The sequence below is a fragment of the Halictus rubicundus genome, chromosome 5, assembly GCF_050948215.1.
Source record: "Halictus rubicundus isolate RS-2024b chromosome 5, iyHalRubi1_principal, whole genome shotgun sequence".
NCBI classification, from domain to species: domain Eukaryota; kingdom Metazoa; phylum Arthropoda; class Insecta; order Hymenoptera; family Halictidae; genus Halictus; species Halictus rubicundus.
Window position 1 is genome coordinate 19,276,604 of NC_135153.1, and position 23,630 is coordinate 19,300,233.

At 44.4% G+C, this 23,630-nt stretch overlaps 1 protein-coding gene and 1 long non-coding RNA gene across 4 annotated transcripts in view; one reads left to right on the forward strand and one right to left on the reverse strand.

Annotated features, from left to right (window-relative positions):
• LOC143354517 (uncharacterized) overlaps positions 1-23,630 on the reverse strand; it is a 322,087-nt gene that overhangs the window by 267,935 nt on the left and 30,522 nt on the right. The window lies entirely within an intron of this gene.
• The window catches only part of Hnrnp-k (Heterogeneous nuclear ribonucleoprotein K), a 346,733-nt gene that overhangs the window by 34,613 nt on the left and 288,490 nt on the right, over positions 1-23,630 (forward strand). For 2 of the 3 annotated variants that reach the window (XR_013082338.1, XM_076788668.1), the window contains exon 1: positions 19,485-19,566. The exons of the other annotated variant lie outside the window; for it this stretch is intronic. The gene's annotated coding sequence lies outside the window, so the exon portion shown is untranslated. Of the gene's footprint in view, positions 1-19,484; positions 19,567-23,630 lie in introns of those variants that run through there. 3 annotated transcript variants of the gene reach the window in all.

Below are 23,630 nucleotides of genomic sequence, written 5' to 3' on the forward strand. Positions count from 1 at the left end.
CGATTTGTTGATCTGTATGAATTATACGTATTCTGAGAATTTCATCACAATCGGTCAACGTTGCAAAATGATCACATAAGGGCGAAATTCCCTGACAAGGTCAAAATTCGGCGACTTTCACCCTTCAGTTTTCACCGTTAAACGTTTGTAGCTCTGACGGATTTAGATGAAATATTCAGAGTATGTATAATTGATACAGATGTACAAAACGTACTTTTTAAATGTTTAATACAAGCTCGCACAAAGATGTTGCAAAGTCCAACTGTTAGTACTTTCTCTGCAATTTCGTCCAATTGTAATTTTAATCAAACCTTTTTTTCCACGTTATGTAGCGAACCAATTGTTCTAACTTCTCCAAAAAATTCAAGTAGCACAGTCCGATATTGACAAAGTAATGCGATTTTTAAGAGCGTCCGAATATTAGTTGGAGTCACCGTATCTCTGGACATTTGACATTTGAACGGATTCTTTTCCGGAATTGTCGCGTACGACTGAACGGGAAAGATAGAGCAAAAACTTTGGACTCGAAGACGGAGAAAATCGGAAACCCGAAGGTCGGGCACTCGTCTCGCGAGATGCACGTTCGCATAGTATAAAAACAGAGCTTATCGTAGCGCTTATCGCAGCCCGGTTTCGTTACGACGAGGGTGGAATAACCTCGCGCCTGCTACATTATTGAACAGGCACCGGCTATAGCGCAAGGCGAGTGGAACGGAACAGTTTTCTTTTTTCTTCTCTCGGCGTAATTAGTCCATCGCGATGCGTACGCTGTGGCCGCGATATTATTCCGTAAACGCGTAAACCGGCCTCGTTACGCGCGACATCCTCGCGTAGTCGGAGCTCTATCGATCGAGCCCGTCGCCGAACACTTGGCCGACAATTCGACCCAACGCCAGTCCTTTGCCTCTGCACCTTCCTAATTACGGGTATCGTTAATAGATCCGTCATTTACTCTGCTACTGTGCGGATCTGTGCCGTTCGACACGCTGCACAGTGCGGAATTTATATGGGGATTCGGCACAGAAGAGTCAGAAAATTTGTACAGTGAATTCTCGATATATGTCAACACGGGTCTCGTGAGTGACATATATCGTCCAGGAGATACTATTCTTTCATCCACGCTGATTTGCACTCTTCCGTGTCCCGAGGCCTCTCGAGCTTCGTGGCCCTAGTGGGGATAATTTCGTGACGTTTATCATGCAGGCCTTGGCGACATATATGGAGAAATCACTGTATAGGGTTACTTGAAATATTTTCTCACATCGTTCGTGTTTGAGGTTCACGGTATATGCAAGTCTCATCGTGATAACACCGTATTTTCAACTTCAGTACACAGCATTAGATAACAAGGAAAATAATCGAGATGGGTTTAGGGTTTCATGGGTTCCCGGGCTTTAGGGCATCTTTGGTGTTGTGATACTTTGCATTATCCTTCGCCTCGACTGCGCTCCGCGTGTAGATAATAGTCGAGGGGACTATAGTCGGCGCTACAGGGAGGCCAAAAGGTAGACATAATTTCTCTCTGAATATTTTCGCAATTCCTTAAAAATTAGTAAGTTTAAACATATCGGGGGTTCACTGCCTTGGAAAAAGTATGCTGTTTCGTATGAAAAATAAAATTAGTTTTCGAGGTGTATTGGTCCGCCGGTTCGGAAAGTGCTGTTCCGAGGCAACCTGTTCAAAGTTTCGCACGCAAGATAAAAACTGTGGCAACTCTAAAAATTTCTGAAATTCCTTCGAATGTCGAAGAAGTGAAAAATGTATAACAAAATGAGTAATAAAATTAGGAAATTAGTTTTCGAGGTGTATTGGTCCGCCGGTTCGAAAAGTGCTGTTCCGAGGCAACCTGTTCAAAGTTTCGCACGCAAGATAAAAACTGTGGCAACTCTAAAAATTTCTGAAATTCCTTCGAATGTCGAAGAAGTGAAAAATGTATAACAAAATGAGTAATAAAATTAGGAAATTAGTTTTCGAGGTGTATTGGTCCGCCGGTTCAAAAAGTGCTCTTCCGAGGGAAACGTGTTTAAAGTTTCGCACGAAAGATAAAAACTGTGGCAACTCTTAAAATTTCTAAAATTTCTTCGAAGCAGTGAAAAACGCAACAAATCGACTTTTTCAACGATCCAGTCGACCGGAAACCACCCGTTAAAGTGTCTTTCCCCCGATCGCGTTTCGACAAAGCGAGCTGTGGCAACAACAGTTCCGTGTCACCGAAATGATCGAAGCGCGGGGCGGTTCGCCGGTTAATTTGTTTCAATTGCCGGCCTCTCGAACTTCAAGAACGAAATAGAGAATGGAGCCTCGGTTGCCCCGCGGACTCATTTCCCTTACATGCCAATTACACGATACTTTCCTAGAATTACGTTCGTCCTGCCCCGCGTCCCGAATAAAACTGCACGCCGCCGGTATATTTTCAACTTGCCGGTCTCGGGGAGGAATTCGACTCGAGGCCCGTGGATATACACACATCCGTGGATGCAAAGAGAAAGAAGGAAAACGACCGCGAACCGCCGGTGGAGCGGTTATTAGAGGGCGAGAGAGCACTATAGTTGGCGGTTGACGAGAGAGGTGGGAGGGGGTCGGCGGAGGTGTAGCCGCCGAGGAATAGGGTGGTGGATATCAAATATGCTTGGACAGATGCGTCGTCCCACAGTAGTTTGCCATTCTTTGTCCGTTTTTCTCTGTCTCTCTCCGCGTTTTCGTCCGTTTTTCCCCGTCTCTGTCCCGGGCTCTCCGGTCTGCTTTCAACCCCCCTGCCGAGCGATGTGTCCGGACCTGCTGGCTCTGTCCACGTTTTTCCCGCCGTGTAATTACAGTTTCCCGCGTGTTGTACGCCCGACAACTGCCTCGCGTACTCTTTTCGCCGGCAACACCTGAATTAGGCCCGAAAGGTGGCAATCTAACGTCACACGCCCCCCACCCCCCACCCCCCATTACGTACTCGACCGCGAGCTTTCCTGGTCGACCCGCGTTTTCGAGAACGCGTCATTCTTCTTTTCTTTCCGCAGCACGAGTGGAAAAGCGAGAGAACGCCACGGATATTTAAACAACAGCTGGCCAACGAACGCGCGCAACGCCTGCGTATCCTCTCACGGAGAGGACTTCGATCGTTTCTCTTCCCTCTTTTTGTTCCCCACAACGCGACCGCACACAATGCCGGACACATTTTACGCGAAATATCCGATCGATGCGAAAATAATTGCGACTTCGAATTTTACGGTATTCATGGCAAAATAGCGGGTGTCACTTGCAGTCTGCTACGATTCTGCTACAGTTTGGCTGCAAATCTGCTACAATTCTTCTACAAATCTGCCACAATTCTTCTACAATCTGCCACAATTCTGCTACAATTTGGCTGCAAATCTGCCACAAATCTGCTACAATTCTTCTACAAATCTGCTACAATTCATCTACAAATCTGCTACAATTTTGCTACAATTCTGCTCTTTCGGATCCGATTTTTTCGTCCCGACAGTCCCGCGAGAAAGGGTCGCGAATTTATGGCTGAACTAGCCGCGCTGACACTGCGACCGCTCGCATACAATGCCGGGCACATTTTGCGCGAAATATCCGATCGATGAGAAAATAATTGCGGCTTCCAATTTTACGATATTTAAGGCAAAATAGTGGTTGCTGCAATTCTGCTACGATTTTGCTACAATTTTGTTGCAATTTTGCTACAATTTTGCTTAAATTCTGCTGCAAATCTGTTACAATTCTGCTATAATTCTGCTCTTTCGGATCCGATACTTTCGCCCCGCCAGTCCCGCGAGAATGGGTCGCGAATTTATGGCTGAACTAGCCGCGCTGACACTGCGACCGCTCGCATACAATGCCGGGCACATTTTACGCGAAATATCCGATCGGTGAGAAAATAATTGCGGCTTCCAATTTTACGATATTTAAGGCAAAATAGTGGTTGCTGCAATTCTGCTACGATTTTGCTACAATTTTGTTGCAATTTTGCTTAAATTCTGCTGCAAATCTGTTACAATTCTGCTACAATTCTGCTCTTTCGGATCCGATACTTTCGCCCCGCCAGTCCCGCGAGAATGGGTCGCGAATTTATGGCTGAACTAGCCGCGCTGACACTGCGACCGCTCGCATACAATGCCGGACACATTTTGCGCGAAATATCCGATCGATGCGAAAATAATTGCGGCTTTCAATTTTACGATATTTAAGGCAAAATAGTGGTTGCTGCATTTCTGCTACGATTTTGCTACAATTTTGTTGCAATTTTGCTACAATTTTTCTTAAATTCTGCTGCAAATCTGTTACAATTCTGCTACAATTCTGCTGTTTCGGATCCGATACTTTCGGCCCGCCAGTCCCGCGAGAAAGGGTCGCGAATTTATGGCTGAACTAGCCGCGCTGACACTGCGACCGCTCGCATACAATGCCGGGCACATTTTACGCGAAATATCCGATCGATGCGAAAATAATTGCGGCTTCCAATTTTACGGTATTTAACCCTTAACGGTCCGGAAGTATTTCAAGTTTACTTCCCACCAGGTCCAAGGTATTTTTCATACGAAGAGAATCTGTGGACTCAACATTTTTATATCGAGTATAGAAAGGAAAATATTTGTATTCTATTTTGTGTATATTTATATTTTATTTTTTAAAATTTTTGCCGCCATATACGTGGCATTGGACTCAGTAAGTAAAAGTGCCATGCCGCTTATATGGCGGCATAGGTCCGTTAAGGGTTAAAGCAAAATAGTGATTGCTGCAATTCTGCTAGGATTGTGCTAGGATTGTGCTAGGATTCTGTTGCGATTTTGCTGCAATTCTGCTACAATTCTGCTACAATCCTGCTGCAATTCTGCTACAATCCTGCTGCAATTCTGCAACAATCCTGCTGCAATTCTGCTACAACCCTGCTACAACCCTGCTACAACCCTGCTACAACCCTGCTAAAATCCTGCCACAATCCTGCTTGAATTAATTCTTGTTCAAGAACTCCGTAGCAAAGATGCCCCGCAAGCGTCGAAGTTCTTTTAGAAGCAAAAATGTAACCGGATTCTCATCGATCCTGTCGGATCACCGGAAGGGAAAAAGTAGATCAGACCGATGCAATTAATTGGAAATTGATGCGATAATTAAATTAAACGCGATAATTTTTGTGGTAATTGGAAGAATATCTTTATCTAGATAAACAGAAAATCTGAAGGAAAATGCGTCCCGTAAGTTTGAAAGATACCAGTTTAATATGAATTGAGTAGCGAGAGCTGTTGCAACGTTCTTTTGCACAAAGATCCAAAGGCACGTTCGATGTCGAAAACGATGAAGAGGAGATCGTCGAAACGCGCGTCCCGAGGGAGAAGCTTTTTAACTCGGTCCTCCGTATCCTGTTTGTTCCGAGCGAAATACGATGTTTCGGTAGGAGCCGCGATACACGGGGCGAAGCTGCGGCTGTAAAATGGAATTGTCGGGGTTGTTTGATCGATCGAATTCTCCCGGACCGTCGAAATCCTCGGCCGATCCAACCCGAAAATCCAATTTATTCATTGCATCTCGTTCGAGGCATTACTCCACCAGGAAGACCTTTAGAGTCTGCCGCGACCCCTCCGCCGGGGTTATCCGACTTTAAATATTGAACTTCGGCTTTGGCGGGACGTCTTCCTACATCCCTTCGATCAGCGCTTTCTTTCTCCTCTTCTCGACGATTCTCTCTTGACTTCATTTCCGGTATTGTTTGAAACGCGATCAGATTACGCGCGCGTTACCTTTGCCAAAAAAATTTTATCTACCGGGCCGTCGAGGTGAATACGAGATTCTTTTTCGGACTGTCCCGCGAATAAGATGTGGGTCAGGTCGCTCGGCTTTTAGCCCCCTACTCTGACTCCCTTATCAATAGACTGCGGATCTTTATGCATTTATGACAAAAATAGTAGGTACAATTTTAAGCAGCAGAAATATTAGAGAAATTGAAACATACTATTATATTATTTTCAATCTGCTAAACATGAGAAAGAAACTGAATTTCTATTTCACCTCAGTTCGTTGCAATTGCCTCTGCCTCCCTTATCAGTAGACTGCGGATCTTTATGCACTTCTGACAAAAATTAGTAGGTGCAATTTTAAGTAGCAGAAATATTAGAGAAATTTAAACGTACTATTATATTGTTTTCAGTCTGCTCAACATAATGAGAAAGAAAATGAATTTCTATTTCACCTTTGCCTCCCTTATCAATAGACTGCGGATCTTTATGCATTTATGACAAAAATTAGTAGGTGCAATTTTACGTAGCAGAAATATTAGAGAAATTTATACATATTATATTATTTTCAATCTGCTACACATAATGAGAAAGAACATAAATTTCTATTTCACCTCAGTTCGTTGCAATTGAGGTAAACATTTTTTATTTATTTAATTAAATTTTACTTATCGAAGACTGCGATTCCAAAGCATCGCTGCGCCAAGGGTGCCCTAAATTTTCAATGACCTCTCGGAGTCAACACGTTCGGACAGAGTTGGGCAGAACGTAATTTCGATTACAATTACGTACCAATTACCCGTAATTTGAAATTGCAGAAATAAAATTACAATTGCATGCAATTGTCATCGGTAATTGCAAGCACTTGATCAATAACTGTAATTGTAATTGTGGTCCGCAATGACAACTATTGGTTGAGCCAAATGAATTGCAATTACCAATTACAATTATGTGTAATAGTAATTTTATTTCTGCAATTTCAAGTATTTTTACCAACTGCTTAACACGATTACCGTAATTGCAATTGAGTCTAACAATTACTTCGGTGTAATCGTTCTCTCAAACCACAAATTTTTATGTTTTGGACCGTTCAACCGTTTTCTTATTAAAATTATACTCCACTTTTGCTCATGTAATTGAAGACATGATTAAATACTCATGTAATTAATTACTGCCCGACTCTGCGTTCGGACGATCACGCACGTACACTACCGCACAAAATTATCCGGACACTTGCGAAATACGTATCAGCATTGCATAAAACTAATTTCATTGCCTAAAAACAGTGACTAAAATCGTTTCCCATGAAATATCTAACGTTCTAAATTAAAAATTACAGCAACTTACCAATACCACACTAAAATTAAACACGAGATACATCGACGTATCCACCGCGGAGTGCCGGGATACTTTTGAGCGGTAGTGTACGCCTGTGGTTTTAGAGTTATCATCAGCGCAACCTTCGCATTTAAACTGCCTATAGTAAATGCGTTCATCGGTCGCTCATTAAGTTTCCGATAGTACACCGGGTTAGCTGTCAGTCGGTGGTCGGTTAATCAATTTCAGCCTCTCTCGGGCATCCATTTTCCCATTGTTCGTGCTCTATCGCGTTTCGCCGAATTCCCCCGTGGAAACCACTGAAAAACGCAGAAGAAGAAGAAGAAGAAGAGTTTCCCCGATACAATAACTTATGCATTCATAACGACACGCGGCAAATTAAGTCGAACGGAGAGCCAGCCGGTTTTCTCAGTTTCGACGGGACGCCACCGGTTCCCTCGGGGGTGGGGAGGGGAGGGGAGGGGGAGGTGGGCGCCGCTAGATCCGATCGAAATCCATTTAACCCTCCGTTGCGGATTCGATTCGTAAGATTCGCCGTGGCGCGTGGCCGAGGGAAGAAAATAAAGGACGAAGGAGCGGAGGAAAAGAGTGGGGGTGGGGGTGGGGGTGGAAGGCGCGATTAATTATGCAGAGAAGCTGCGATCGATGGAGAAACGTTCCCCCGTAAAATATTGATACCACGAACAGACTCTACCACCATAACCGTTCTCCGTTCCTCCACCCCCCGCCGATCCAACTATACGTGTGTGCTATTTCGCTTAGGGTGCGCGGCGAGGGAGGGAGGCGAATCTCTGTACGTGTGCCGGGGTCTCTCGATTGTTCTATGACCGACACGGTCCGAGGCATCGATAGTTCGCCGGGAAAGACGATATACGCGATGCCTATTGGATGCTCGCGCTGAAACACGATCAATTATCAGGCGAACTATCGGAAACACGGGGACAAAAAGATTGAGCATGTGTTCCTTCGTTGTCTCCGAAGATTTCACGCGAAACAATGGTTCTGTCGCGAATTTTTCTCCGGTATTCCATTCAACCGGTTAACCGCGGAGTTTAGTTTTAAAAATCCCTCACGGGCGCGGAATTGAAATCAAGTTATATTTTTATAAATAAATACTTGTATATAATTAAACGACTAACGCAGCCCAAATGCCGCTATCATAAATTTGACGAAAGAAGTGAAGCAAAATGAGAAAGAATTACATCTTTATTCGATAAGAAATTAAGATTAGGAATAGAGATTTGGTCCGACGTGTATACACGTCAATTAGATCAAATGACTTAGAGTGCCATTGAGAAGCTAGGATTAGCTTCTTAGACGAGGCGAAAATAATTTTTGAAAGCAAATTTGAATTAGTCGGAGTCGCGAAGGAAATAGTAAAAATTGATTTTTCGAACCTTTTTATCTGAGCCTGTATTGAAAATTTAAAACGTGCGTTTTACTCACTCGAATGAATTATATCCATGATGAAAATTTCCTCCATTTCGGATGATTCGTTTACGAGTTATAAACGATTATAAGTGGAAAAATCGTAAAAATGGCAATTTTTCTCACCTTTAATCGTTTACAACTCGTAAACGAATTAACCAATGCCGGTGGAATTTTCAGCACGTGTATATAATTTAGCGAATGAAACACATTAAAAAAATTTTTAATACTGGCTCAGATGAAGAGGTGTAAAAAAGAACCTTTATTGTTTCCTTCGCGATTCCGGCCAACGCAAATTTCCTTTCTTAACTTTTAACACCTCGTCCAATAAACTAATCCTTCTAACTTCTCAAAAACACTGAAGTCATTCGATCTAATTTTTAAAAAAGCTGTGCCGATTCAAACAGCGTGGATTCAGTTTCGCCCTTCACTGTACATATTTCAGGAGCGTCGACGCACTTAACAGTTAATTGAAACGTTGAAACGCTGAAAGTTAAAACTGTGCTGCAACCTTGGATTTTCTTTAGAACATGGATACACCAGCGGTCGGACAGGTCGACCGTGCCACGTAATTTCCACGTAAACAATTTCCTCGCGACTGGATCACAAATTCCGAGTTAATTGACTTTGTTACTTAACCGTGGACACTCGGCGCATCTGGATGGAAATTCACTTAATGATGGCTGTTTCCGTTCTCCGATAATTGCACCGAGGGGGGAGGGAGAGGGGGAGGGGGTGGAAAGCGTCAAGGGACGTCCTCGAGATCCATTCAGGGTGTTCCCCGCGGTTAGGTCGACGGGATTCGTAACGGCGCGGAATGCTTGGAAGTATTATTTTTCCCCGAGACAAGCTTGTCTCTGGTTATAAACGCGAAAGAGATTAGGCGTCTGCGCGCGGTATCAGGCGTCCCCTTTTCTGTGTCGCCGTCCGCGTCCGCGATAAGGCATTCCGGCACGCAATAAGCGCGATAAATCCGCGGGCCGAAATGTATGTATATATGTATATATAGCGCGTCGCGACGCATAGAATAGGCACGCCAATACCGGTTCTCACGATGAGTAATAAACGGCAAGGTGTATATTTCTCTGACGAAGCGCTCGGCTCGCCTGCCGCGTCATCACGCTTCTTTCAGGATCGTACGATTTCCACTCGAGCCTGCGGAACGACTAGATTACTCATTCTCTCGCTGTCAACGAGACCCGGTCTCTGATTTCTGCGCTGACAATCTCGCCACGGACAGCAAATCGTATTAGTTCTTTTCGCTTATGGGGGTATTCTAGACTTCAATTTTTCTGGTCCGTTAGGGAATTTTTCACGAGAAAAATATAAGTCTCTTAATATCTCCATTTTGCGTGCATATTTATCTATGTTCTAGGAATGTTCACAATTTCTTTCGAGCGAAAATGATCAAAACTGACGGAGCTATAATCTTTCCGTAATGCTTTCGCTTAACGGGTATTCTAGTCGAGACTTCAATTTTTCTGCTCTGTTAGGGAATTTTTCACGAGAAAAATATAAGTCTCTTAATATCGACATTTTTCGTACATATTTATCTATGTTCTAGGAATGTTCACAATTTCTTTCGAGTGAAAATGGTCAAAACTGACGGAGCTATAATCTTTCCGTAATGCTTTCGCTTAAGGGGTATTCTAGTCAAGACTTCAATTTTTCTGCTCTGTTAGGGAATTTTTCACGAGAAAAATATAAGTCTCTTAATATCGACATTTTTCGTACATATTTATCTATGTTCTAGGAATGTTCACAATTTTTTTCGAGCGAAAATGATCAAAACTGACGGAGCCATAATCTTTCCGTAATGCTTTCGCTTAAGGGGTATTCTAGTCGAGACTTCAATTTTTGTGGCCTGTTAGGGAATTTTTCACGAGAAAAATATAAATCTCTTAATATCTCCATTTTGCGTGCATATTTATCTATGTTCTAGGAATGTTCACAATTTTTTACGAGCGAAAATTACCAAAACCGACGGAGCTATAATTCTAGTTCACTCCAGAAAAAGAAGACCAGAAAAATTAAAGTCTGCACTGAAATACCCCCTTAATCTCCTTGAACGATAAGGGCACATATACCCAACGCGATAATCTTTCTATCAACTCTGCGTCCACTAAGAAGGTACCTAAAGACACTTTCTAAAATTTCAATTAAAAATTGCCCGAGACCTCAAAGACGCGTTAAATCTATTTCCGCGAAAAGCGAGAGAGGCGATTCCACATTTAAAAAATAAATCCAGAGAAAACCAGGGCCGAAGTATTGGTGTCGCGCATTTCCGAAACACCCCGTCCAAGTGCGCAACTGAATCGTTGACCCGAATGTCCGTGCACTCTTCGAGTACGCGGAGGTATCTCGAGCGCTTTTCTTCCTCCTCCGGCGAGTCCATTCATTAGGGTAACAGGTTCCCCGTCTATCCGGCTTAGGGTAAACGTCGGCAGCCTGATTATTATTACCATTACGACTGGGGGCCGTCTTCGGCTCCTGTCTTTCCCCGAGTCAAGAACCTGTCGGGAGATCATGGATCGTCGGCCCGATCTCGGCGGGCAGTCGCTCGTAAAATTCATTCATACCGGCGCGGCGCGGCTCACAATGCGAGATGGGTCCGCGCGCGGACAGCGGTTTTCGCGCGGACCCGAGCAGGAGGAGGAACAGAGGTCCATTGTTGTGTATCCTGGAGAGCAAAGAGAGCCGCCCCCCCCCCCTTCCCCGGATCGTGGCCGCAGCATCGCTCGAGCCGGTTTCCGAGATCGGGGAAAAAATGGCGGACGCGGGGGCGGGAGACGCGGAATATTGGCCGGAGAGGATACGATGCTCGCGGTTAGCCTGGTTCTCGCGGTGGCTGGTCGAAGGAAAACCGACCGGGTAATGTTTCTCACGGCCCCGGGGCATCCTTCAACCGCAGAGCCGAAGGATCGACCGGCCAGAAAGAGAGACCAGAGAAATAATCTGCGAAGGACAGCGAGCAGGATAAACGGAGGATCGTCGGAGAAATAAACAAGAGACAGAAGGTGGATGGCGATCAAGGGATAAGAGGGGAACGAGGAATGAAAAACACACTGTATCGGGAGAAAAGAACGCTCGAGATGAGGATGGAGATCGAGGGAGAACGAGTTGGATAGAGGAAGCTTAGAGTCCGAGGAACCGGAGAATGAGTGAGCAAGGATGAGAGATTGCACGGAAAACATAGAAGAACACAGCTAGAGGTGTACCGATCACAGAGGGATGACACTGCGAGACCGGAAATATAAGAAAAAATGGATCAGCTGATTTTCAGTGCATTTTTATATTAGATGTTAGATATTTTGAAATCTGGAACAAACTTTGTAGTAAATTCAAGTTTTTATTTAGTAATGTATTATCTCTATCATTGCCAAGAACAGTTTGGCATCTTTCCTGCAAATTTTCAATCCCCCTCTTATAGAGATCCAAGGTTAAGCAAAATATGACTCAAGGTGCCCCCTTGCATCTTCTACAGAATGTTTTATTTCTTAAATAATGCTCCAGAGGTCTGAAAAGATCAGAGGGAGCAATATCCAGTGAGTACTGGGGGTGCGGTGAAACTTCACATTGCAATTCTTTCATTTTTTCCGGAGTGAGTTTCGCTGTACGGGGACGGGCATTGTCAATTTATTACACCTTTCCCGTGGACTAAAGATGCCCTCTTTTTCAATAGTTCTGAATACAGCCGTTGTAATTGCTGACAATACAACTCAACAGTAACTGTTTCTCCAGGTTTCAACAGCTCAAAGTGAATTATGCCACGACAGTCCCACCAAATGCACAGCAACACCTTCCTAAGTGATAAGCTAGGTTTAGGGGTTGATATTGCGGTTTGATTTGCAGAAAGCCGTTGCTTCGAACGCTTTAAGGTCGATGCACATCTCACCGGCCGGCCGACCGGCCGTTTTTTCCCCGTTTATAAGCATTTTGGGGTCCGGGACAGCTATTAGAGAGGGTTCGAGAGGCTCGGAACAAAGGCACAGCGTGTCCTCTGCTACCAGAACCCCAGGGGTTCGCTGCCCAATGCTAGAGCCGGCCGGCTAGCCGGCTAGCATTCTCGACGAGAATGTTCGCAGGCTAGCCGGCCGGCTCGTAGCGTGGCAGTACGAAGACAGAATGAACATGCTGTATTTATTTAAAAAACTATCAACCAGAACTTTTCTGAGTTCCTCGTGGTAATAGATCTTGTTAAGGAATTTGAACGTTGTAACAAACGAAATAACAATTTATTACCACGCTAACGAAAAAGAAAGAATATCATCTGACAATCTGTGCGGTGAAACAATTCGTCATTATTTATTTCAAAAGCTGTTAACTAGAACATTTCAGAGTCCCTCGTGGTAATAGATGGGGAATACTTTGTTAAGGAATTTGAGCGTTATTAGGAAAAAGCTACCAGAATAATTAATAATACGGTACTCCCTTTCGGAGCTATAGGTTCGAGCTACCATTTGTTGGGTTTGAGGGGAACATCTGTCGTATTTTAAATAGGCAGGTAATTTTTCTTGTGAATCAAAAACACATGTTGAATGTGAAAAATTATTAGATCTCGAGATATTTTCAAAAAATGTCATACATTTTCTTGTATTAAGTGAAATACAGCTACACTTTTTCAAAATCTTAGTTTTCGTACTCGAGTTACGATACGTGACTTGCTACTGAATTAGGAAATGCTCACTCGTACAAATCGGTTTCTGTTATGATAACAATGTCGAAAGGGTGTTTACCTTTACAACATAGTTATGAAGTGTTTGAGTATCTTCTTCAATAAAGACATTTTTTGAAAATATCTCGAGATCTAATAATTTTTTTGCCATGGTACCCTAATCATTTTTTACGTAGAATGAAAGGAAGAATCTATTCTATTTAAAGAAATGATGCAATTGTTAATTGCACATGCACTGCAGCATCTAAAAAAAATTTAAAGGCCTACAGATGTAGTGCTCTTCGAACCATTTATCTTTCTCCTTTATCATTTTTTCGTAAATGCAATAATAACGGAGTTATGACTTGAAACAATTGTGTGGACCACCCTGTATAAGGATGTGCGATGCTGTTTCACTAATTGTAAGTGCCAGGAACGTTTCCTATTTCCATGGTGTTGTAAAGGAGAGGTACGGATAGATTACCTAAGGAGCTGTGGAGCCCCTAAAAACATTTTTTTTGTGCCACGCACAGCAGGGAACTGTCAACGCGCTCTCGAAAGGCCATCTGGAAAGGGTCGAGAGGCCAGAGAAGAAATTCGGTTCCAAAGCCTGACACGGTTGCCGCCAGTAAACGCTAGGGCCAAAACCAGGGTTATAATTTTGAGCCGGCCGGCCGGGCCGGTGAGATGTGCATCGACCTTTATGTTACTGTTACAGTGAAACACCGAAATCTGGAGAATGTCGACTTTCACCGGTGAATGTCAACATTCACATAGTCGCTTGGTGTATGTCCGAAATATTTGCTAAATACCCTTATTTCTGACTTACACCGGTAAATGTTGACATTCACCATGCACTAATGGTGAATGTTGAACATGTTGGAGATTTATATTTTCTTCTCCGTAATTCAATCGCTATAAAACGTCATGCCAAGTCGTGATTAATTTCGGGTTATGTGCGTTACGTTACATTTCCTCATAAAAAAAGGTTTAGGGTTAGGGTTAGGGTTAGGATTAGGGAATCACTTGGGGGTAGAAGGGGGTGAACCGACTTTCGAGTAGAACTACGGGATTAGGTAAGGGTGGACACCGGGCAGGGTCCGAATATACAACAATGTAATAAAATATTCGATCTTTCACCGACGTATTTGGTATCTGTTGACATTCACCGGTGAAAGTCGACATTCTCCAATTTCGGTCATTCACGGTAACATTACCACAAAGAATCCATTTTTCATCTAACGATTCTGCTAAGAAATGGATCTCCACGAAATCTGGATAGCAATGAAGTGCAAACTTCGACGAATATTCTTGTTGGTCTAATTGATGCGGTACACATATTCCTTGCCTATACGCCTTTCCCATTTCGTGTAGGCGCCTTTGTATAGTTGACCACGTGGACCCAAGGCCTCTCGATAATTCTTGTATACTTAATTTTGGATCAGCTTCCACTAGAGATTTTAGGGTGTCATCATCAAATTCAACTGGTCGTCCACTACGAGGCCTGTCGGAGAGATCATAATCACCAGTAGCAAACCTTCTGAACCAACGTTGACACTCGTTGACCTTCGATACATCTCAATAAACATCGCAAATTTTCTTTGCCGTTACATTAAATCCCGCATGAAAATGAAAAAGTATGCAATAACGAATTTGATCCTCGGAAGGCACGGACGCCGCCATTTTATTACAGCGTTGGAAAAAGGAAATTATACTTTTTAGAATATTTTGAACACGGGCTGCTTCACCGAAAACGTGTTTCCTCTTCAACGATCGGTGCAGAACTAAGGGCAAAACAAATTCTTTGCAAATGATTGATTACTTGTGGGTACCCCTAATAATTCAGCGGATTCTCATACGAGTCCATGATCCGGACGCGTATACGCGTGCCTATAGGCCGTGTTCGTCTGTGAAAGAATAAACCGTGAAATAGTGAGAACAGGGGTTGCGTAGGGTAGCGGATGAAATTCGGTGATCCTCTTATTAGATTGACTGCGGAGTGAGGAAAGAAAATGCGAGAGCAGGAGATACGGCGGTGCCGCGGAAGGGAAACCAGAATTAAATAAGGAAAATTTGTTTTCCCGGGGAAAGAATGGGAGGTGGGGGGGGGGTCTCTCGCATAAACCAAGTCGGCGGCGCACTCGACGTTTTCACGGTTACAGGCGGAACAGCCGCGATGAATTCTCACGGCATTCTTGCAGTGGCTATTTCTCCTCCGTGCTCCGACGCCTCTCTTTCTCTCCACTCTCCCTTTCTCCGAGAAGTTACTCGGGATTTCCGTTCGTTCACCCTTTTCCGGTCATCAGCCTCTGGTCTCTCCCGCTCCATCGCATTGTTGTCCCTTCGCCGCGGCACGCTTCCGCGATTTCTTCTCGCAATTGTTTCCCCCCGCGGCTGCAAAATCCATCGACCGAACACGGGGTTCGCGAACGATCGCTCGATCGGATCTCGATCCGAAAATCCGCGAGGTGTCGCAGCGGATCCGTAAAGTACAGTGATTTCTCGATATATGTCGCCGAGGCCTGGGTGATAAACGTCGCGGTGTTATCCCCACCGCGCGAAGCTCGAGAGGAAAAAGGAGTTAAAAAAGTTGAAAAATCATCGGATTTTCATTTTTTTATCATTCCAACCAATTGCAATCTAAAGAAATTTTTGTTTACTCATTGTCCAGCAAACTAGTCGGTCCAACATCTAAATAAAATTCAAGTCATTTGGACCAATTTTATAAAAGTTATGCGATTTTCAAGAGTGTCCACTTAACATCGTCCCCGACTGTATATTATATGTTATAATTTTTAGTATTTTTAGTATTACAATTTACAGCATTCAATTAATAGTATAATAAGAACGGAGTCACTCCACTTCCGTAGTAATCGGCTCATTTTTGATATTTCGTTCGAGAACAATGGATAGGTATAATACAACCGAGTTCTTTTGATTAAATTCCCAACACAACGAACGCCGAACAGAATTTTTCCCGGTTTCGAGGGAACAACGGCGAGCCGAAATATAGTAGTTGCGATCATCGTTTTGAAATTTGTATCGCGGCAGTAGTCTGGTTTTATTGCCATATCGAATCGCCGCCGCTTCGGTTATTGTTAACTGGAATCTCACTGCCCTGATAATTGGGAATTCTATCACCGGGGCAAATGTGAGCCGCGCGAATTAAAGGAGCGGCGGATATTTCAATGCCATTTTCGCCGGAAGCTTCGCGAATTCGCGAATCCTGTTCGCCAAATAAATTCGAACGAAATAAGGATTCCGGTGCGTATCGATCGAGCGTTTCGAGCCGAAAGCGTGGAGAGAAAATTCTCCGAGTACCTTAACATCAACAACTTTGCAATTGTTGCGAACTGAAATTGTTGCAAACTCAAATTGTTGCACGTTGAGTCTTCGCGTCGGGCACGTTACGGAGCGTAGGTCTGTTACAATTTCAAGGCACGGAACTGAATCCAACTTTCATGTTTCACAATGACAATGAGACACGGAAGCTCGATGTCGCCCGATATCGGCGATCTCGATCGACGAAGCGAGACAATCGCATTTCGAGCTTACGGCGAAACGGTCGAGATGACATGGTTCGTCGTCGTTAGGTTCGGTGGTGGATCTCGATCCGGGAATAATGCGCGCATTCCCCCCTGTCGAACGTTCCCCGGGGACTTTCGGAAACTTGCGAGTTGCGAAAACTCGAAACCGTAAGATCGGGGCTCGGAGGAGACCAGAATAGCCTGGGCTCGGGTATAGATCGTCGACGTTTGGTTCATGGTCACGGATTCAGCCGACCACCAGCGTCAGATAATTTATCACGCGATCACGAACGAATATCAATGCGCCGGTCCAATGTTCATCGATCTTCGAGAACGTCTTCTTCCCCCCCCCCCCTCTCTCTTTCTCCATCTGTGACCGCATTTCTCCGTTTTATTTGCATTCGCGGTAACGTCCCCTTCGAAGATCTTGTGCTCCTATTGCGACTGATGCTGATCGCCCTAACCTCCAACTACCGCGGAATTGTCGGGCTGCATTGCCATAGTCGCAGCCCCGCCGCAGAACACGCTGAATCCTATTACTCGAACTCGTCGAGTTCGTCGTGGAAATTAATAGGTTCGAGATTAACTACGGGTGTTTAAGGGCCAAGGATAGTCACGTGACTATTGCAGAGCCAGCAGATCGGTAACTGCTGTGTAATTTCCGTTCGCAGCCTTCAGCCACTGACTTATGATCCGTCTTGGCCTTGATCCGACGGGTCCTAAGTCTGCGACTAAACTTGTCACATTTTTGAATTCTGACGCCAGAAACGTGCTTCAAGTTTTCGGCTTTATTTCGCAAGAGAAGCAAGATAAAATGCAGCTCAATTTGTAGCCGAAGATATTTTCCAGCGCGCACTGCTCTCGATTTCATCCAGAAAACTGAACCAATGGCCTAAAAATGCTTGGACTCCACGGCACGCGCGTCGTCAATTTTTGGCCTACTTCTAACGCTTATGTTACCAAATATCCGCGTAATCTCGTCAGCTCGTGACCAGCGCGCGCTAGATTGAACCTTCCTCTTTCGAACGAGCCCTTTCCCGGCGAAAAATACTCTCATACAAGGTCGAAAAGTTGAGTTGCACTTTAAACCATTTTTCGCCTATTTTTGTCGGTAACGTGGTCACTCTACCTTATCGCGAATCTACAGAGTCTTGGCTCTTATGGGGGCCGGCATGGTTTGAAATCCATATACGTATGCAAGGGTCAAAATCTAGACAAACTGCAGCTTCAATATTGCAATGAGCAGTTTAGAAGTGGTCAATTGTGTTTCCTAAAAGTCCAATCTACGTCTGTATGGAGCCCAAATTGCGAATTTCTACCTGATCGTGGAGTAATTCGTAATACTCGGCAGAAAATTCGAATTCTGAAGCAAGTATGACGTCACTTGATGGCTGCCGCTGAGAGATTCTCTTAATTTCGAGAGATTTAGTGTTCGTATCGAAAAAAAAGGCTCCATACAGACGTAGCAAAGACATGTACAAACACGGTGGTATGCATTTTTAATTGATTACTTGCTTACTTAAGACGTAAAATGTCTAGAAAAAAAGGCACAGAGTAACATAGCGTGACAGTCAAGGCCAAATGCTTGCTGGCCCGCTTAACACTAGATTTACGGGACCCGTCAAAATGGTGGCTTCTAATATTTTCAAATTACGAATATTGAGATTGTAAAAATGCATCCATGAGCAATTATATAACAAATTGATTTCTTTGGGTATATATTACTAAAAAAAAAAATGGCTACAAACTTTCATCGATAAATTCATGTTATTTTTATAAAGTAATGTAAAATAGTCATTTTTGGTGCTCCGTAAACTTAGTGTTAAGCAAATAAACGGATTCTGTTGTGTAAGCTGAAAGACTAAATATTGGAATAACTAGACCCTAGGGGGTAGAAGATTCAACAAAAATCTAATCTTTGAATAGTTCTCGCACAGCTTCCCCTATCGACCCCTCGAATTGACTTGCGCTCCGTGCACGATTATTTACAAAGGAATACGTTCGCCCGTATCACAATAATCTATTTACTTTGGGGGAGCAGAGCAGCGACTCCAAAAGATCGTGGGGACGTCCCGAGTGTTGGCGCGCGGTGGCTAAAGGGTTAATGGAATTCCGGACGCTGCTGGACCAGGCCTCGTGTGTGTCCCACAATGGACACCGATTCCCAAGCATCTATCCGTACTTGGCCTGAACGAAGGAGAAAGGTGGCTCGACGGTGTAAAAGACCAGCTAGCTTCTGTGGGGGTTGTAGATAGAGAGGGGGTCCTCCTCGATCGTCGAGGGGTGTGCTCGGTCGTTCGCGAGAAAGGGGGGTCATCGTCGGACGGAAAGGAAGAAGCGGTTGCCCTCGAGAATTCCGGCTGGAGGTTATAGCCGCTAATCGCGCGCGGCTATACTATAATGGGTCTGTAGGGGTAGGGGGTCGGAAGGGAAGTCCGTAGGGTAGAGACGAAAGGTAACGCGCGCGGCAAAGGTAGCCAAGGTGGTGATATCGACCGTAGACGTTGTTGATGCAAACGGTAACCATGGGTGACACGGGCCGATTGACCAATTGCAGTGTTCACGGTGGCCGTACCCCGACCAATAGGCGTACGGTCTGCTGCCGGTTTTTTGATTGGGCGATACCGGGGATAAGAGGCCAGTTCGAGGCCGCCGAGACCCACAAACAGACGTCGAGACTCTTCGAGTGGACAACGGCATCGACAACGACGACGACGACGACGACGGCGACGGCGACGACGACGACGAGAACCGACGTCTTCGTCGTCATCGGCATCATTCTGGTCCCGGTCCCGACGAAGCGGAACAACCTGGAACGCCGATGTGTTCCTCTTCTCTTTCATCACTTTGGATTTGGATTCTCTGTCTGTCCATCTATCCCCGGGTGTCCTGTGTAAGCCTCTCTTTCACGCTAAACAACGCACCGCCACCGCCGACTAAACGCGTTCCCTCTCGTCGGCAAGTGTTTTCAAGTAGATCTGCACCAAAGTTTCTCTTTGTATCTCTCTCTCTCTCTCTTGCTCTCAATCATTCTCACTCTAGCCTCTCTTTGCTCACTTTGACCGAACCGTCCCGCTACGGCCCGACGGTGGCCCGCAACGGGCCTTTCGACTGGAACCGAATCGGAGGAGAGGTGTTCTCCTCTAGCCCTACGGTCGCGAGTCTTCCCACAAGCTTTGTCTAGGCTTTCTTTGTTGCTCACGGAGACCCATTGTTCCCCTGCTCGTGTTCGCGTTTCCACCACCGAGTCTAGCCCCCGGATTGTTCTCCTTCTGACGAATTCCTCGACTAATTTCGCGAGTCTTGGGGGGGCTGGACATACGGCAACCGGCCCGACCCGACCCGACCCGGCCCGGCTTTTCTCTTCGGCTCGGAATGCCGCGGGGGGGATCCCTTTTGTCCCTGGACCCTGAAGGGAACCTGGTCGGACGGAATTTGTCTACTTACGCCGGTGACGATGTCCGTCTACCCTAACCGGGAGGGCCGCGTCACTCCCAGCTTGCCTGACTTTTCGTTTATTAAACATAACTCTCGTGACTAGCCTGAAGTGTGCTGTATTTGTCTTCGAATCTTCGTTTACGATTCGTTTATACTCGATTCTAATGGACTAAAAAGTGTTTTGACCACCTTAAGCCCCTAATCGGGAGCATCGCGTCACTCCCAGCTTGCCTCCCGATGACTTTTCGTCATCTCGTGTATTAAGCATAATTCTTGTATCGGGGTGACTACCCTGAACTGTGCTGTACTTGTCTTCGAATCTTCGTTTAGGATTCGTTTATTCTCGATCCTAATGGACTAAAAAGTGTTTTGTCCACCTCAACCCCCTAATGATAACTTCTCGTCTCCTTTATTAACACTAGGTTTACGCACCATTAAAAATTACTATTCTACGTTATTTTATATAAGCAACAAGAACTTATCTATCGAAATTTTTAGCTACTCCTTTTTATAGTATATACCCAAAGAAATAAATTTGTCGAATAATTTCTCATGGATGTATCTATGCAATCTTGACGATTGTAAATTAAAAATATTAGAATCCGCCATTTTGACGGGTCCCGTAAACCTAGTGTCAAGCATAACTCTCGTATCGCGGTGTCTAGCCTGAAGTGTACCGTATTTGTCTTCGAATCTTCGTTTAGGATTCGTTTATTCGCGATTCTAATGGACTAAAAAGTGTTTTGTCCACCTCAACCCCCTAATGATAACTTCTCGTCTCCTTTATTAACACTAGGTTTACGCACCATTAAAAATTACTATTCTACGTTATTTTATATAAGCAACAAGAACTTATCTATCGAAATTTTTAGCTACTCCTTTTTATAGTATATACCCAAAGAAATAAATTTGTCGAATAATTTCTCATGGATGTATCTATGCAATCTTGACGATTGTAAATTAAAAATATTAGAATCCGCCATTTTGACGGGTCCCGTAAACCTAGTGTCAAGCATAACTCTTGTATCGCGGTGTCTAGCCTGAAGTGTACCGTATTTGTCTTCGAATCTTCGTTTAGGATTCGTTTATTCGCGATCCTAATGGACTAAAAAGTGTTTTGACCACCTCAACCCCCTAATGATAACTTCTCGTCTCCATTATTAACACTAGGTTTACGCACCACTAAAAATTACTATTCTACGTTATTTTATATAAGCAACAAGAACTTATCTATCGAAATTTTTAGCTACTCCTTTTTATAGTATATACCCAAAGAAATAAATTTGTCGAATAATTTCTCATGGATGCATCTATGCAATCTTGACGATTGTAAATTAAAAATATTAGAATCCGCCATTTTGACGGGTCCCGTAAACCTAGTGTCAAGCATAACTCTTGTATCGGGGTATCTAGCCTGAAGCGTATCGTATATGTCTTCGAATCTTCGTTTAGGATTCGTTTATTCTCGATCCTAATGGACTAAAAAGTGTTTTGTCCACCTCAACCCCCTAATGATAACTTCTCGTCTCCTTTATTAACACTAGCTTTACGCACCATTAAAAATTACTATTCTACGTTATTTTATATAAGCAACAAGAACTTATCTATCGAAATTTTTAGCTACTCCTTTTTATAGTATATACCCAAAGAAATAAATTTGTCGAATAATTTCTCATGGATGTATCTATGCAATCTTGACGATTGTAAATTAAAAATATTAGAATCCGCCATTTTGACGGGTCCCGTAAACCTAGTGTCAAGCATAACTCTCGTATCGCGGTGTCTAGCCTGAAGTGTACCGTATTTGTCTTCGAATCTTCGTTTAGGATTCGTTTATTCGCGATTCTAATGGACTAAAAAGTGTTTTGTCCACCTCAACCCCCTAATGATAACTTCTCGTCTCCTTTATTAACACTAGGTTTACGCACCATTAAAAATTACTATTCTACGTTATTTTATATAAGCAACAAGAACTTATCTATCGAAATTTTTAGCTACTCCTTTTTATAGTCTATACCCAAAGAAATAAATTTGTCGAATAATTTCTCATGGATGTATCTATGCAATCTTGACGATTGTAAATTAAAAATATTAGAATCCGTCATTTTGACGGGTCCCGTAAACCTAGTGTCAAGCATAACTCTCGTATCGCGGTGTCTAGCCTGAAGTGTATCGTATTTGTCTTCGAATCTTCGTTTAGGATTCGTTTATTCTCGATTCTAATGGACTAAAACGTGTTTTGTGCACCTCAACCCCCTAACCGGGAGGATCGCGTCACTCCCAGCTTGCCGTCCCGATGACTTTTCATCATCTCGTGTATTAAGCATAACTTTCGTATCCCGGTGTAAACTATCTAGCTTGAACTGTGCTGTATTTGTCTTCGAATCTTCGTTTACGATTCGTTTATTCGCGATTCTAATGGACTAAAACGTGTTTTGTCCACCTCAACCCCCTAACCGAGAGGATCGCGTCACTCCCAGCTTGCCGTCCCGATGACTTGTCGTCATCTCGTGTATTTAGCATAATTCTCGTATCGCGGTGTTTAGCCTGAACTGTACCGTACTTGTCTACGAATCTCCATTTAGTTTATTCTCGATTCTGATCGTCACGAGGGCGCGCACCTTTTCAATTCTTCGCGATGGCGAGGAGGCAGTGTTCGACCAACCAGGGCAAACTCATTATCGCGTATCCTTCTCTATCCTCTTTCTGAAAGTAATCCTTTCTTTCAGCCTGTGTAATTCCGCGCACGCGAGGTCAGTCTTTATCGGCATCCGATCGAATGGGAGCTCAATCGATCAGCGTGTTCGGCCCTCGTTCCCGCTGTTATTTATCAAGCTCGGTTTCGTTCGCCGTCTAGTATAGGAAATTCGCAGCGACGCTGTCCGCGTTCGTCTGCTTTTCATTTCGGGAAAAAAAAAAAAAAAACAATGGATACCGGTTGGGGGTGTGGGAAGATCTCTTCGTCGCTTCTTCGTCGTCCGAAAATCCGGCCAGCCGCCGACGGTTTTCTAAACCGGTGCAGAACTCTCCGCCGAAAAAAGAAAAACAGAAAAAATAGCGGGAGAGCGTAGTATTATGTAAATCGGGAGTTCGCCGGAAGCCGGCTGCGATTAACTATTCATCGTCGTTTCGACGAGCACGCGAGTTGTCCGGGGAGCGAGTGCGCGCGGGCAGATCGGACCCGGGCAAAGTGGATTACACGCGGAGCTGTTTTAACACGCTTCCCGTCGGTCTGTGTCGCATATTTTACAGCGACACGGGCCTGTGATCTATGTGTTTGCCGACGCGGGAATTAAGTTATTTCATTATCGGAGCGCGACGTCCGGCGCGTTGTTTTGGCGCCAAGAAGCTTCGCCGAGCCCGACGAAAAACGTCGGGAAGCGTCGTCGTCGCCTTCTCGCACACACGCATACTTACCCATACTCTCTCTCTCTCTCTCCCCCCCCCCCTGCCAGCTCGTTCCCGTAGGAAACACGCTTTGTTTCGTCGTTTGTCGTCGTTATCGAATCAACCCGAAGC